Source organism: Pristis pectinata, chromosome 12, assembly GCF_009764475.1.
Source record: "Pristis pectinata isolate sPriPec2 chromosome 12, sPriPec2.1.pri, whole genome shotgun sequence".
In the NCBI taxonomy this organism is placed as follows: Eukaryota; Metazoa; Chordata; class Chondrichthyes; order Rhinopristiformes; family Pristidae; genus Pristis; species Pristis pectinata.
In genome coordinates this window covers 3,070,319-3,085,080 of record NC_067416.1, presented here as the reverse complement: position 1 = coordinate 3,085,080, position 14,762 = coordinate 3,070,319, and positions in this window count along the sequence as shown.

Below are 14,762 nucleotides of genomic sequence, written 5' to 3'. Positions count from 1 at the left end.
GAAGAGGTGATCACAGGAACAGCAGAGGACTGATTTCAAGTCTGGGATATAAGGAAGAGCAGACACAGTTTTGATGCTTCATCCATGCACAGTTTGACTCACTAAAGTGGTTCATCTCCTCACTTTATCCTCACAGCATCCAAAAGATTTAAATATCAACCATCCATCCAATTCCCTCTTGGAATCTACTATTGAATCTTTGTGCAGTATCAGGCAACGTCTGACGCTGTCGACACTTCCAGCTGCCTCGGGAAAGCAGCCAACATAATCAAGGATGCCTCCCATCCTGGACACTCTCTCTTCTCCCCCCTCCCATTGGGCGGAAGATACAAAAAGGGCGGCACGGTAGCGTAGCAGTTAGCGCGACGCTATTACAGCGCCAGCGATCGGTGTTCGATTCCCGTCACTGTCTGTAAGGAGTTTGTACGTTCTCCCGTGTCTGCTTGGGTTTCGTCCGGGTGCTCCAGTTTCCTCCCACATTCCAAAGATGTACGGGTAGGTTAATATGGGTTTAGAATGGGCGGCACGGACTCATTGGGCCGGAAGGGCCTGTTACCACGCTGTAAGTAAAATTTAAAAAAGAAAGCCTGAAAGCATGTACCACCAGGCTCAAGGACAGCTTCTCTCCAGCTGTTATAAAACTCTTGAACAGACCTCTTATACGACAAAGATGAGCACTTGATCTCTCAATCTACCTTGTCATGGCCCTTGCACCTTATTGTCTGCCTGCACTGCACTTTCTCTGTAACTGTAACACTTTAGTCTGCATTCTGTTATTGTTTTCCTTTTGTACTACGTCAATGTACTGATGTATGGAATTATCAGTATGGATGGCACGCCAAAGTACATGTGACAATAATAAACCAATTGCCTAGATCCCAACACATTGAGGGGTTTACATGATAAATTACATTTGAAGTGCTGTATTTATCAAACAACAGCCAATCCTCACGTAGCAAGGTATTGGTATTGGTTTATTATTGTCACATGTACTGAGGTACAGTGAAAAACTCGTCTTGCATACCGTTCATACAGGTCAATTCATTACACAGTGCAGTTACATTGAGTTCGTACAGAGTGCATTGATGTAGTACAGGTAAAAATAATAACAGTACAGAGTAAAGTGTCACAGCTACAGAGAAAGTGCAGTGCAATAAGGTGCAAGGTCACAACAAGGTAGATTGTGAGGTCAGAGTCCATCTCATCGTATAAGGGAACCTTTCAATAGTCTTATCACAGTGGGTTAGAAGCTGTCTTTGAGCCTGGTGGTACCTGTATCTTCTGCCTGATGGAAGAGGAGAGAAGAGAGAATGACCCAGGTGAGGTCTTTGATTATGCTGGCTGCTTCACCAAGGCAGCGGGAGGTTAAGACAGAGTCCAAGGAGGGGAGGCTGGTTTCCGCGACGCACTGGGCTGTGTCCACAGATGGCAGATGAATGACCACTTTGCCTGTTTGCAGCTGGTGCTGGTTAAGGGAGGATTGTTGGTCATGGAATTCTCGCTCCTCTTCAGACGGTGCCTTGGGATGTTTAACCTCCAACCTGAACAATAATCTCTTCCTTTTACATGATGCCTCTAAATAGGGAAATTACTTCGAGGAGCTTCACAGAAATGCTATCAAATAATTGACATTTAAGCCACATTGGGAGATAAGCAGAGAGGAAGGTTTCAGGAGGTTCTTAAAGAGAGGTGTAGAGGTGTTCAGGCAGGGAATCCATACAGGCCACCGCAGACCAGCTGGGGAATTATGGAGCAGCTCTGTGGCTGGTCACCTTGTGTCTATTTCAACTCAACATTACTGGATGGGCATCTGATGTCTCATGTGATCCTGCCGCTGGCAGACTGAGCTCGTTCTGACCATCCTTGACCTTAGCACCACCCTGGGTGTGTGTGAGGCAGGTCACTCCTCTGCCCTGCTGTTCAACCCCAGCTGCATTTGACAAAAGCCAATAGAATTAACACCTCAACTACAAGTCACTCTCACTCCTCAGCTACTTTTGAAATGTGATTTCCAGAGTACAATAGGCACTCTCAAAACTGTTATCTGAAAAGATTTGGATGCTAGAATGTATCATAAGACCATAAGACATAGGAGCAAAATTAGGCCATTCGGCCCATCGCGTCTGCTCTGGCATTCATTTATGGTTGTGCCTTTCAACTCCATTCTCCCACCTTCTCCCTGTAACCCTTAACCTCCTTAGCAATCACAAACCTAACAATCTCTGCCTTAAATACACCCAATGGCGCCCTCCACAGCCGTCTGTGGCAACGAATTCCACAGATTCACCACCCTCTGGCTGAAGAAATTCTTCCTCATCTCAGTTCTAATGGGACGTCCTTTTATTCTGAGGCTGTGCCCTTGGATCCTAGACTCTCCCACTGATGGAAACATCCTCTCCACATCCACTCTATCCAGGCCTTTCAATATTCGGTAGGTTTCAATGAGATCCCCCCTCATCCTTCTAAACTCCAGAAAGTACAGGCCCAGAGCCATCAAACGCTCCTCAAACATTAACCCTTTCAACCTCAAAATCATTCTCATAAACCTCCTCTGGACCCTCTCCAACGCCAGCACATCCTTCCTTAGATATGGGGCCCAAAACTGCTCACAATAATCCAAATGTGGTCTGACCGATGCCTTATAAAGCCTCAGCAGTACATCCTTGCTTTTATATTCTAGTCCTCTAGAAATTGCATTTGCCTTCCTAACTACCAACAAAGCATAAAATCCCACCATAAATTTTAACATTCAACTGCTTGATGTTCATAGCTGTGTAGATGGAGCAGATGGATGGAAATCTGAAGCAAAATGCTGAACGCACACTATTCTGAGGAGACACCGGAGACTGCAGATGATGTAATCTGGAGCAACGAGCAATCCACTGGGGAACTCAAAGGATTGAGCAGCACCTATTCTGAGGAGGCTGTGTGTACTCTAATCCCAATCTCCACAACAATCGGAATATGACAGGAGAGTAATCGGAACAGGCAACATGCTGAGTGCAGTGGAGCTTGGGAGGAGAAAGTCGTTCCCAAGGTCCTCTGCTGCCGTGTGGGAGGGGAGTGGGGCCTTCCTTATCTCCTCTCTTGGTCCACTGCAGACTAATCAACGCAGCCTAATTGCTTATGATTGGTCAAACACTGTGTATCGTGACACAATGGGGATGGGAGATGGTGCAGCAGATGGATCCAGGTCTTTCTTCATCGGGTGACTCCAACAGGGTTACACCAGGGTGAATTTCCAACAGGCAAAGTCGACAGGCCAACATCTCGCCACCAAGCCTGAAACATCACCTTGTAACCCAAACCTTTCAGGTCAGTACAAAAAGGGCATCGGCCTGAAACACTAACACTTCTCTCTCCCTCCAGTGTCGCCCAAGTCTCATGACTCAAACCAGTGGGCTACCAAGGAGAGGGGTTGACCCAGCACACTCAAAGCGAGGAAGAAACAAATGTAATTGGGTCCAGTCTTTTAACCATTTTTATAAAGGATACGGGATTGTAAATTCTTTGTTTGTGCAGTTAGAACGTGTTCATTTTTTTCATCAGTTATATTTGTGTCACACCATCTGTGTCACAAAATTTCTTCCATAGCCACTGAATCCCCATCCCCTATTTGCATTCCAGCCAAGCCTCCTGTTTAGCTCGCTGGGACATTGACGTCCTCTATTAGAAATAATGAAGGAATAAAGACCTTACCTTCCTATTAAACCTTTCACAATATAAAGCATTTTAGATACAATGAAGTACTTTTGAAATGAAGTCACTAGTGTTGGAAAAGCAGAATCCAATATGTGTGTGGCTAATCTTTGGCATACCTACATCTTTGTTCCATATTCTAGAGCCCTTGGTTGACAAAATCTATCAATCTCTGGTTTAAATTTGACAATTGACCTACCCTTTCCACTCACACAAGATGCTGGAGGAACTCAATGGGTCGGGCAGCACCAATGGAGGGAAATGGACAGTTAAAGTTTCGGGTCGAGACCCTTCATCTGGACTCCTTCACTTGCCCATTTCCCTCCACAGATGCTGCTTGACCCACCGAGTTCCCCCAGCATCTTGTGCGTCGCTCCAGATTCTGGTATCTGCAGTCTCTTGTGCCTCCTTTATACTCAGTTCTCTGTCATGCCATTTGAATTACGTTCATACCTGTCCTTGCTTTAATGATCGATGTGTGGGTATCCAAGTGCTTTTTTGCTTTTCAATGCTTCTAGATTTTTGCCACAGCGGAAGATCTCTGTCCTATTCTTTCTGGATTCAGAGTAGGGTTACTGCTCGCGCCCTCACACGGTTCGTTATCTTCTTCGTTCACTTTGTTGATTAAAATCTCTTTGTTAAATTGAATGCTTCCTCCTTATGTTTGTATTGTTGGGAAACGTGGATACGTGACTTTCTACCTCCCCGTCCAAGTCACGTTTTAGATGCCGTGAAGAGGTGATCCTAACGTAGAACCCCGTGGGACATCTCTAGTCACATTCTGCCGGTTAAGTGTTGACTTATTGACTCTCGTCTCCTTCCACTCAGCCAATTGCCTAACCTCATCACCAATTTTGCTCCAATTCAACGAGCTTTAACTTTAGCTAGCAACCTCGTGCAGGGGATTTTATTCATTACCTCCTGCTGGTCACTCTGATTAGCATTGATTAGCATCCCCTCGACACCTACTCATCACCTCTTCAAAAATACTGAGCCTGGTTTGTGAGGCATGAACCATCCTTTAGGACCTTCAAAATGGTGCCTTAGAACCATAGAACAATACAGCACAATACAGGCCGTTCGGCCCACCATGTTGTGCCGACCTTCAAACCACTCCTAAGACTATCTAACCCCTTCCTCTCACATATCCCTCTATCTTAAATTCCTCCATATGCTTATCTAACAATCTCTTGAACTTGACCAACGTATCAGCCTCCACCACCACCCCAGGCAGCGCATTCCATGCACCAACCACTCTCTGGGTGAAAAACCTCCCTCTGACGTCTCCCTTGAACTTCCCAACCATTACTTTAAAACCATGCCCTCTTGTATTAAGCATTGATTCCCTGGCAAAGAGGCGCTGGCTGTCCACTCTATCTATTCCTCTTAATATTTTGTACACCTCTATCATGTCTCCCCTCATCCTCCTTCTCTCCAATGAGTAAAGCCCTAGCTCCTTTAGTCTCGCCTCATAATCCATACTCTCTAAACCAGGCAGCATCTTGGTCAATCTCCTCTGCACCCTTTCCAACGCCTCCACATCCTTCCTATAATGAGGTGACCAGAACTGGACACAGTACTCTGTGTGGTCTAACCAGAGTTTTGTAAAGCTGCATTATTACTTCACGGCTCTTAAACTCTATCCCACGACTTATGAAAGCTAACATCCCATAAGCTTTCTTAACTACCCTATCCACCTGTGAGGCGACTTTCAGTGATCTGTGGATATGAACCCCCAGATCCCTCTGCTCCTCCACACTGCCCAGAATCCTCCCATTAACCTTGTACTCTGCCTTGGAGTTTGTCCTTCCAAAGTGTACCACCTCACACTTTTCTGGATTGAACTCCATCTGCCACTTGTCAGCCCAGCTCTGCATCCTATCAATATCCCTCTGTAAGCTTCGACAGCCCTCCACACTATCCGCAACACCACCAATCTTTGTGTCATCTGTAAACTTGCTAACCCACCCTTCCACTCCCTCATCTAAGTCATTAATAAATATCACAAAAATAGAGGTCCCAGAACCGATCCCTGTGGGACACCACTAGTCACAGCCTTCCAATCCGAATGAACTCCCTCCACCACAACCCTGCTTTCTACAAGCAAGCCAATTCTGAATCCATACGGCCAAGCCTCCCTGGATCCCTTGGCCTCTGACCTTCTGAAGAAGCCTACCATGCAGAACCTTGTCAAACGCCTTACTAAAATCCATGTAGACCACATCCACTGCACTACCCTCATCAATCTTCCTGGTCACCTCTTCAAAGAACCCTTCAGGCTAGTGAGGCAAAATCTTCCCTTCGCAAATCCATGCTAGCTGTCCCTAATCAGTCCATGATTCTCTAAATGATCATAGATCCTATCTCTTAGAATCCTTTCTAACAGCTCACCCACCACAGACACAAGGCTGACTGGTCTGTAATTCCCTCGACTAAGGGGACAACATTCGCCACCCTCCAGTCCTCTGGTACTATTCCCGTGGACAACAAGATCCTAGCCAATGGTTCAGCAGTCTCCTCCCTTGCCTCCCGAAGCAGCCTGGGGAATATTCCGTCAGGCCCTGGGGACTTATCTGTCCTAATATTTTCTAACATCCCCAACACATCCTCTCTCTTGATATCTACATACTCTAGAACATTACCCTTACCAACACCATCCTCAGCTTCATCAAGACCCCTCTCCTTGGTGAATACTGAAGAGTTCATTGAGAATGTCACCCACTTCCACAGCTTCCAGGCACATCTTCCCACCTTTGTCTTTAATCAGACCTACCTTTACTCTAGCCATCCTTCTGCTCTTCATGTACGAGTAAAAAGCCTTGGGATTCTCCTTAACCGTACTCGCCAATGCCTTTTCATGTCCCCTTCTCGCTCTCCTCAGCCCCTTCTTAAGTTCCTTCCTTGCTACTCTATATTCCTCACGAGCCCTGTCTGATCCTTGCTGCTTACACCTTATGTATGCTGCCTTCTTCTTCCTAACTAGTTGTTCCACCTCCCTTGTCACCCATGGTTCCTTCACCCTGCCATTCCTTCCCTGCCTCACCGGGACAAATTTATCCCTAACATCCTGTAAGAGATCCCTGAACATTGACCACATCTCCACAGTACATTTCCCTTCAAAGATTATAGGATCTTATATATAAGGATATATATAAGGATATAAGATCCTTATGGGATCTTTCCAAACTTCTTCACCTTCTTCTGAGGCTGACTTTCAGGATTCAGGATGACTTACTTCAACACTGAAATAAAAACAGAAAATGTTGCAAATACACAGTAGGTCAGGTCTCATCTGTGGGAAACTAAGTCAACATTTCAGGTCGAAGGTGGACTCTGCCCAATAAATCACAGGTATATCCCTCCCCACCATCGATGGTATCTACAGGAGGCGCTGCCTCAAGAAGGCAACATCCATCATCTTAGATCCCCACCATCCGGACAGTGCCATCTTCTCACAGCTACCATCAGGCAGGAGGTACAGAAGCCTGAAGTCCCACACCACCAGGTTCAGGAACAGCTACTTCCCTTCAACCATTCGGTTCTTGAACCAACCAGCAAAACCCTAGTCACTAGAATTTAGCAACACTGTGACCACTTTGATCACTTTGCACTAAAATGGACTTTGTTATTTTTGTTCTAATTGTGTATTTTCTTGTAAAATGGTATAATGTTTAATTTATGTTTTTCTTGTGAATGCTGCTTATATGATGCTCTGTGCCTGTGATGCTGCTGCAAGTAAGTTTTTCATTGCACCTGTGCACACATGGACTTGTGCAGATGACAATAAACTCGACTTTGCACTTTGAAGACCCTTCATCAGGTCATTAGAACACTGATAACACTGATAGTGCAATAATCCCTCAGTACTGGACAGCTGTGCCTAGAATTTCTACTTGAGCTTCTGCTGCGTCAACATTTGGACACTATTTCAACCTGGAGGCATAAATAATTATTGGAGACTTAATATTCCCATTCGTGTGAACATGGACATGGAGAGGATGTTTCCAGTAATGGGGGAGTCTTGGGCCAGAGGGCACAGTCTCAGAATAGAAGAACATTCCTTTAAAACTGAGATGAGGAATTTCTTCAGCCAGAGGGTGATGAATCTGTGGAATTCATTGCCACAGACGGCTGTGGAGGCCAAGTCATCGGGTACATTTTAAGCAGAGGTTGATCGGTTCTTGATTGGTAAGAGGATCAAAGGTTACGGGGAGAAGGCAGGAGAATGGAGTTGAGAGGGAAAAATAAATCAGCCATGATCGAATGGCGGAGCAGACTCTATCAGCCGAATGGCCCCATTCTGCTCCTATGTCTTATGGTCTTATAGTGTGGCTTACAAAAATCATCCCAGACATCTGAAGAAACCTGAATCAGGGAGATATAATTGACATAATTACTCTCGAGAAACAAAAAGCTGATGTTCTGCAGAAAGGTTTATCAATCTGAAACATTAACTTCTTCACTCTCCATGGATGCTGCTTGGTTGCTGAGTATTTCCAACATTCTCTGTTTTATAAATCACAGCTTTGTATTATTTGAAAGATAGCCTTGAACGTTGGTAAACTCCAAGAGTCCAATCACTCAAGGAAATAAAATGGCAAGGATTTGCAAAAGGCTCTTTAGACCAACATACAGATACCAGAAATCTGAAAATAAAAACAACGAATGCTGAAAGTATTCGGCACGTCTCCAAACGGTTCAGAGTTCTGATGAAAGGACATTGACGTGAAACTCCAGCACCATCTACTTCTCCTCTGATGCTGCCTGACCATCTTCTGTTCTTACTGCACCCATGGCAATTTTGCGAACTCCCCACTGACAAAGGACTGACCAGCTTTTACCTCCGTGTATCTAAGAAGCCGTCAGCTTCTGCAGTGTGATTACAGCATGAAGGAAATTGGACAGAGTTGAGCTTGTGAAGGAACCTATCTGAGAGGGATAACTCCAGCATGCTAGGTTAAGTTACAGAATGACTATAGCACTGCTCCCAAGTGACAGAAGGGAAGTTTAAGACTAACATTCTTCAGTATCAATTGTGTTTATACAGCATCTTCAGTATGGCAGTATCATCTTCAGGTGACTGAGAGGAGTTCAAATAAAGTGTGAGCTCAGGAGGTTCCATGTCTCATATTTTCTTACAATATAAAAGCAAGCCAGTTCGGCCCATCAAATCTATGCCAGCTCACAGAGTAATCTCATCCCCCACTATGATCCCTGTCACTTATTCTCCCCACATTCCCATCAACTACCCCCCAGGTTCTACCCCTCACCTACACACTAGGGGCAATTTACAGCAGACAATTAACCTACCCTCATCAGTTAATTTTGTGGATAGGAAAGGTTTAGAGGGATATGGACCAAACACAAGCAAATAGATAGCCACAGGAAGGATAGAGAAATGGAGGGCTATGTGGGAGGAAAGAGTTAGATAGATAATAGAGCAGGATAAAATGTCAGCATAACACTGTGGGCCGAAGGGCCTGTACTGTGCTGTAATATTCTATGTTTTATGTTCTAAATGGGACTAGCTTAGGAGGGCATCTTGGTCAGCATGGACCGGTTGGGCCAAAGGGCCTATTTCTGTGCTGTATTACTCCATGACTCTATGTCTCTACCAACCCTTATGTCTTTGGGATGTGGGAAGAAACTGCAGCACCCGGGGGAAACCCATGCAGTCACAAGAAAATAGGAGCAAGAGTAGGCCACCATGGTCCTCAAGGGAGAACATCGCCCCTTACTCCCAGGTTGGCTATAAGGTTGATGAAAGAGGTTGCTCCTAAGGAGCATCCTAAAAGAGAGAGAGACATTGAAGGACACAGAGCTTTAGGAAGTGAATTCTAGAATTTGGGGCCCAGGTGAGCAGAGGTGAAAGTAAATGGGTCCTGTATGGTACAGAGATGTCCATCACCTTCATGGCCACCAGTGATGGAGCAGTTAACCTCAGGGGTGTTCAGGACACCAGAAATGGTGGAAGCCTCAAGAGTTTGTAGGAGTGGAGACCACAGAGAGAGGGGAGAGGTAAGGACATGGAGGGATTGGAAAACCAAGGTTACATCATGTCTGACCTTGATCTTTGGGGCAAATCCATTCAGTTCTAGATTCCATGTTACATGAATGATGCTTGGAAATGGTAAAATATGCCTGAAAGATGTAGGTTATAAAATCAAAACTCAGTGCAAATGATTTTAGAGTCATTAGGTAGTTAACACAGGCAGTTCTTTCTCAATTAAAATTCTGTCACAGGTGTGATTTATGGTACACTTGCAGTGTTATTTTGCAGTGAATAGCTTTCATTACTGATAGGTGAGATTTGTTTTATGAGTGAGCTGTAAAAGTACAAATCTTCTAAATTCCTAGAGAACAACAGATTAGAAAACCTGAGGACACAGAAGCCTATGGATTGGACTGCATGGGGTGCATACTTGGTGTACTGCACAGTCCAAATTCATCTACACCTGGGGGAGATTGCACTGGACTTCCAGCTGAAGTTGTGCCAGACACAAAATTGGTCTTAGGTCATTATCTTCGTTCGTGGACCTGACATTTTCCCGGCATCAGGCATGCACCTACTGACATCCATCCTGGATAAATTGGAGGTACATCCTACAATGATCATGGAACAGTTTTGGTAGAGCAAGGAGCCCATCGCACTCTTTTGTTGCTGTTATCACTAGTTAAAGAGATGCTGGTGACATTAGGAGTGTTGACCATCCAGAACTGACTGCTTACACATGGGTCAAAATCCACAGACTGTGCTATACCAGCGTGCTTACTCCTGGGCAGGGCTGTTGAGATGCATGGATGACTCTGTCAATGGTTTCTCAGTCATCGCTGGAAGTGCCAGCATTTATTGACCATCCCTCATTGCCCCTGATTGAGGAGCCAGTTAAAAAAGGGTCTGGAGTCACATATCAGCCAGACCAGATAAGGATGAAGGGTCTCGACCCGAAACATCGACTGTCCATTTCCCTCCACAGATGCTGCCCGACCCGCTGAGTTCCTCCAGCAGCTCGTTCTTTGCTCCAGTTTCCAGCATTTGCAGGCTCTTGTGTCTCCAGGTAAGGATGGTAGATTTCATACCCTGAGGGGCCTTTGTGAATCAGATGGGAAATTATGACAATTTACTATTTCATGGCTATTGGGACAAACTTGTTCCTCCTAATTCCAGATTAATTTAATTACTTGAATTTGAATTCCCCAGTTTCCATGCTGGGATTCATACTTTTGGATCAATGTTCCAGAATGCTACACCACCATACTCCTTAAAGTGGGGCTGGCAACACTCCATAACTGGAGGCAGTGTTCGGGCCACGCCTGGCTCACAGAGTGGCTCAAGGATCTCAGATCAGGAAGCGAAGACGCCGCTCTGCAAAGTGCCTGCTCCAAGAGTCTTCAGAGATGCCACATCCTCGCCGCACTTCTCTGATGAGCAACATATTCACAGGTTCAGGCTTTCTAGGGTTGCCATCACTGAGATAGATAGCACAGGGTAGCACAGTGGCACAGCTAGTAGAGCCAATGCCTCACAGCCCCAGAGACCCAGGTTCGATCCTGACCTCCTGCGCTGTCTGTGTGGAGTTTGCATGTTCTCCCTGTGACTGTGTGGGTTTCCCCCCGGTGCTGCGGTTTCCTCCCACATCTCAACAATGTGCGGGTCAGTGGGTTAATCCCTCACTGAAGGAACTCAAATATCCACAGAAAATACATATCCCGTGAGGATCTCTTAAATATTTACAAGATCGAGGGATTGAGTGTGATGGGGAACTGGCACAGAAGAGGAGTTGAAGCCAGGGGTAGGTCAGCCATGATCGTAGTGAATGGTGGGGCAGGTTTGGGGGCTGAGTGGCCTATTCCTGCTCCTGTTTCTTTATGTTCTTGAGTCCAGAAGGAACGATGCGCAGCTCACCCTGATGTATTGAAAATCAAAATATTGCAGATGTTGCAAACCTGAAATCTGAAATAAAATGCAGTTCCTGATGCAGGGTTACCGACTTAAAATGTTAACTCTGTTTCTCTCTGGACAGATGCTCCCCTCCCGACCTGCTGAGTACTTTCAGTCTTTCCCTGTTCTTATTTCAACTTGACACACCTTGTGAAGTCATTAAACCTTTGTCCGACTTGCTCCAATGTGTGGGGCTTCTCACTCCTGGAGGAGTTACTGTAGATACTGAGAACTTTGCCGGTCCAGGTGGATCTCCTAGTACTGTCCACAGACAGCCCCTCTGGACCTGTAAACTCATTGACCAGGACTTACCTGTCCCTTGGTGTGAATGTGGGGGCTCTCCCTCTCCTCTCTCCTTTGCCTCCTCTCTGGCACCATCCCTTAATTTCCCCTAATGTCCAAATATCCACTGACATCTGCCTTGAATATACCCAGACACTGAGCCTCCACAAGGAAGTAGAGAACTCCAAAAGTTCAACACTCTCTGGCTGACAAGATCTTTTCCCATCCCAGTCCTGAAAATCCCACCTCTTATTTTGAGACAGTACTCTTGGTTCCAATTCACCCAGCCAGGGGAAGCATCATCCCCATATCTATATTGTCTGGCCTGAAAGAATTTTGTACGTTTCAATGAAATCAAGTCAAGTCAAGTTTATTGTCATGTGCACAAGTGCAGTGAGGTACAGGTACAAAGAAAAACTTGCTTGCAGCAGCATCACAGGCACGTAGGTACAGGGAACACGCAGAACATAAATTATACATAAATTATATAAGACTGTGAAGAAAAGAAAGACTTCAAAACAAGACTTTAGTGTACAAAAACCCACAAAGACAAGTCCACAGCAGTGCAAGAGGTGGTGCGTGGTGTTCCGTTGCTGAGGTAGGGTTAGGGTTGTGCAGGTCGGTTCAAGAACCTGATGGCTGTAGGAAAGCAGCTGTTCCTGAACCTGGTGCTGTGGGACTTCAGGTTTCTGTACCTCCTGCCCGATGGTAGCTGTGAGAAGATGGCATGGCCCGGATGGTGGGGATCTTTGATGATGGATGCTGCCTTCTGTAGATGCTGTCGGTGGTGGGGAGGGCTGTGCCCCTGATGGACCTCTGATTCTTCTCTCCTCCACAGGCCTGGTCAGAATTAGAATGAGAATCAGGTTTATTACCACCATCTTATATGACATGAAATGTGTTGTTTTGTGGCAGCAGTACAGTGCAAAGACGTGAAAAATGATAAATTACAAAAGGAACAATTTAAAAAAAGGAACAATGAGGTAGTGTTCATGGACTGTTTGTAAATCTGATGGCGGAGGGAAAGAAGCTGTTCCTGAAGTGTTAAGTGAAGGTCTTCAGGTTCCTCTACCTCCTCCCCGATGGTAGTAACAAGAAGAAGGCATGTGAGGGGTCCACAGTGATGGATGCCGCCTTCTTGACGCACCACCTTTTAAAAATGTCCTCGATGGTGGGGAGGGTTGTGCCTGTGATGGAGCTGGCTGAGTCTACAATCCTCTGCAGCCTCTTGAGATCTTGTGCATTGGAGCCTCCATACCAGGCAGTGATGCAACCAGTCAGAATGCTCTCCACTGTACATCTGTAGAAATTTGCAAGAGTCTTTGGTTACATGGTCTGCTTACTGTCTCAACATAGGTCAATCCCCCATTACAGAAATCAATATCATGCACTTCAGTGCACTCCCTCTATTACAAGTAAATTCTTCCTCAGGTAGGGAGACCAGACCTGTACACAATATTCCAGATATGCTCTCACCATGAGTCTCTATATGCTTGTATTCCAATCCTCATTGTAATTGGTAATTGGTTTATTATTGTCACATGTCCCGATATACAGTGAATAAATTTGTTTTGCATGCCATCCATACAGATAATTCCAAACATATGTGTTGAGGTAGTACACGTGTTGAGGTTGCAGAATATAGTGTTACAGTTACAGAGAAAGTGCAGTGCAGGCAGACAATAAGGTGCAAGGGCCATGACGAAGTAAATTGTGAGGTCAAGAGTCCATCTTTATCATACAAGAGGCCTGTTCAATAGTCATACAACAGCGGGATAAAAGCTGTCCTGGAGCCTGGTGGTACGTGTTTTCAAGCTTTTTTATCTTCTGCCCGATGGGAGGGGGAAGAAGAGAGAATGTCCAGGGGTGGGAGGTAGGAGGATTATGTTGGCTGCTTTCCCGAGGCAGCGGGAAGTGCAGACAGAGTCCATGGAGGGGAGGCTGGTTTTCGTGATAGACTGGGCTGTGTCCACAACTCTCTGCAATTTTCTTGCGGTCTTGCACAGAGCAGCTGCCATACCAAGCTGTGATGCATCCAGATAGGATGCTTTCTATGGCGCATCAATAATAATTGGTGAGGGTCAGCAGGAACATGTCAAATGGCCAATATCCTACTGGCCTTTCTGACTGCTTGCTGAACCTGCACGAATCAGTTACTCTCTTCAATAATTGCTGCTCTGTTACTAGCACTCCCACTGTCACTTGCTCCTGGAAGGGGCAAAAGAGAAGAGCTAACAGAAAACACACCTCTCATGTAAACTTGTCACGCTGTGATTACACCCTTCCAGCAACTGTGGCACTGGTGGGGGAGACGTTTACATAGGTAACGTCCATTATAAACAATCTGGAATTTATAATGACAAAAAATTCCCAGATGTAACTGTATGATAATGTCAAGTATATAAGGATCATTTCTATTATGCATTCGCTTTTCATGATGCACTGTTAGCCTTTAACATTATGAACTGTGTCTCAAGTGTTCAATATGTTAACGTTGCAGACAATCAGTTATAAATTCTATTCATTCTTTCTCTATAGCCTTATGTTCTGAAGTCTGTAAATGCCATGAACTGTTTTGATCACAGTTGTCATCTTCAGAAATTAAATCTGTTACAGATTCAAAGGACTGAATATTCCTTTTATTCCCTTCTTCACATTTACTACAATATTCCTCAGGGTTCTGACAGAAACATGTTGCTATAGTAATGGTGTGTTTGTGGCATTTGGTTTGAAAGATCCAAAGATTTTAGCTTTGGTGAGTGTGATCAGAATGATCCACTCCTAATCTCGAAGTCTCAGCTGGGTTCCATTGGCTGTTTGTGTCTCAGAAGGTTCTGGG